Genomic DNA, 3,195 nt, shown 5'->3' on the forward strand with positions numbered 1-3,195 from the left:
TCTATCCTGGTACCAGAACGTGGCACCCGATCCATATTCTATACTGGTGTCGGAACGTGACACCCGATCCATATTCTATCCTGGTGTCGGAACGTGACACTCCGATCCTCATATACTATCCTGGTACCGGAACGTGGCACCCGATCCCCTAATCTCACTACTTTCATTCATCAAGCCTTCTTTTATACCAAGGCATCATCAGTAACAAAGTAGATTAGGGTTTCTTTTCAAGATTTGGGATTCAATAGCTTCATCATGCATATTTATTCATAATTACATAATCACATCATTCATGCAAGCATACAATTAAGCATATAGAAGGTTCACAATACTACTAACACATATCATTCGCTATTAAGAGTTTACTACGAATAGCATAAAAACCATAACCTACCTCCACCGAAGATTCGTGATCAAGCAAGCAATTTCCCAAGCTTTGTGTTTTTCCTCTCGTTCGATCCTCTCTCTCGTTCAACTTTCTCTCTCTTTCTCTTGTTCTTTCTATTTTCTTTATTCAACCCTCTTTCTTTTACACTAATTAGTATATAATTAAGAATAAAAGATGGCAATAATAACCCACTAATTAACTTAAGGTTACCTCTTTTAAACCCCCAAGTAATTAGACTTAGTAATATTAACCCACTAACTTTATAATTAAGGCAATAATAGTCAAAAACGTCCCTTAAAACGTATCAAGAAATCCGACTTCCACTGGGATTACGCAACCTGTGACGGGCCGTCGTGCCTGTGACGGTCCGTCCTGCCCATTCGTTACAAAGTTCAGAGAGTCGATTTCAGCACCCAAATTTCAAAATTTCTATGTGTTTTAGGACGAGACACCCTCGACGGTCCGTCGTGCCCCTGACGTTCTGTCGTGGGTTCCGTCGTCTCAGCCTGTTTTTCCTGAAAGAAAATCTGTTGCTCAAAACCACTACACAGGTCGTTACATAGACTAGTCAATTTGTTAGGGTATAAAGAGGAATTAACCAACACTATTGATTATCGAAGGTCTTGATCATCAATCATATTTTAGCAATAATGTACATGTAAGGCATTAGCTAATGAAATCATAGTCTAGATGAGACACTAATACAATTGCCAATAAGGTCGACACTCATTTAAGGATTTCATGGAAGGTAAAATAACAGAGGTTAATCCTATTAAACTATAAAGAATTGACCCATATTGTGCTCATTACATATAATTGATCCTCATATTTTGTTACAGGCTACAGCTATAGACATTAACCATGATCAATTCATATAAAAACAAACCTAACGTCAAGATCACTAGTTACAACTCCATAGACTAGAAGAACCTAGTTCAATTCAAACAAAGCCTTCTTTCTTTTTATCATACAAGATTTATATCCACAATTCAACCATAGTATTAAACTAAATCAGTATCTACAAGAACAACAACTCAATCAAAATCCAATTTAGATCATTTACAGTGAATTATATAAAACTAAGTGAAACATGTTTCGATCTTGATACATTGATACTCAGGGATCCATTACACACAATTCAACATTAATTCACGTAAAAACAGTAGATATAGGATATTCAATGTAATACAATTATAATTCAATTGATAACAAATCAAGATCATAAAGCCTATGCAAGGCTAAATCGTTTTTGTGATAGAGCATGGGCTCATCATGCAATCGGATTCCAAACAACTTAAAAATCAGTATATAATCATCACTAAATTCATATTATACCTTTTAAATCAGTATAATAATTAATCATGGTAGATTTAAGAAGAAAGTGTTTGATCACATTTTTCTCTTTTAAATCTTCTAAAATGGCTCTCTAGATGAAAAGATAACAAGAGATGAAGATCACCATACCTTTTTCTAGTTGAAAATCTCTAAAACTTTATGATTCATCCATTCAAAACCAAGCCCCAAGCAGTTCTTGAGCTTCACAAAAATGGAGGTTTGAATGGAAATATTTTTTAATGGAAAGGCTTCAATCATGTGAGAGGATTCTAGAATGGGGTGATCACGTTTTTGATGATTTATATACACCCAAAAAATTCTAAATAAACATATTAGGGTCAGATTAGGACATGGGGTGAATTAAAAATTCATACCTTCAATTAAAATAGGTGCTACCTTCAACTTATAGTGCACCAATGACGGAAACAATGATGAAGTATCATGATGTCGACGGTCCATGCTTGGCTTCCTTTGCCTGGCACTTAGCCAAATTCATGACTTGCGAACTGCCCCAGGCAAGAGTTAGTCGACGATAATTGCTCTACAAGCCGTTGGGGGACCAACGATCCGTCGTTGGGTCCGTGAATGGACAATGGCCAGGCACTGTCTTCGACAGCCTTGGGTCCTTCTATTGCGGCATACTCTGCCGCCCTTTAAAACTTGTATCTGTATGTTTCCAATGTAATTGCATACCTTATGAAGTTTTAGCACATCACGATCAATATTGTCCAAAAAAAAAGAACACCTACAAGTTGTCCAAACAGGTGAATCCCCATCAAGAGAGACGTTGAACATCTTAAGGGCTATCTTTTGACCGCCTTTGACGTTCTAGGCCGTTTGAACTACACAATTCTTGAAACCTCATATACCATCACTAAAAATGATTATAAGTCATTTAGAGTCTTCAAAATCTCATGAAACACAAATATATTCATGCATAGATACATGAGGCACATAGGTGACTTGTCGTCAAACGTTTAAGTCGTCCCTTGACGTTCGACTTCCAAATCACATTAATATATACACATTGCCCTTAAAACATATTATAAGACATGTTATGACCTTAAAATCTTAAGATAAATATGTTAGTCTCTAGATACCCTTTATCATTTTGGGGTATTACTATTATAGAGCAGTTCATCACATTTATAGCATTATCACATAGAATTCAATGCACCAAATTTACAAGGAACACATCTTCAAATCATTTTAGCACTCAATGTACACAACAAGCAAAACATCCATTCACTCACTCTTTAATGCATCAAACACAAAGGATTTTGTCAAGTTTATAGGAGGAACATCCGTCTCCTAGTTATAACATGGTCATTAAACTTCAAATCATTAAGTCGGCATCATGAAACTATTCTTTAAGTCATACTTAGAAAAATATCAACAACACTCAATAAAAAAACAGGATTTCTGATGTCAATAAATATAGACTTGAGTTAATTGAATTAATAAAGATCTTT

This window comes from Solanum lycopersicum, chromosome 1 (assembly GCF_036512215.1).
Source record: "Solanum lycopersicum chromosome 1, SLM_r2.1".
Classification (NCBI taxonomy): Eukaryota; Viridiplantae; Streptophyta; class Magnoliopsida; order Solanales; family Solanaceae; genus Solanum; species Solanum lycopersicum.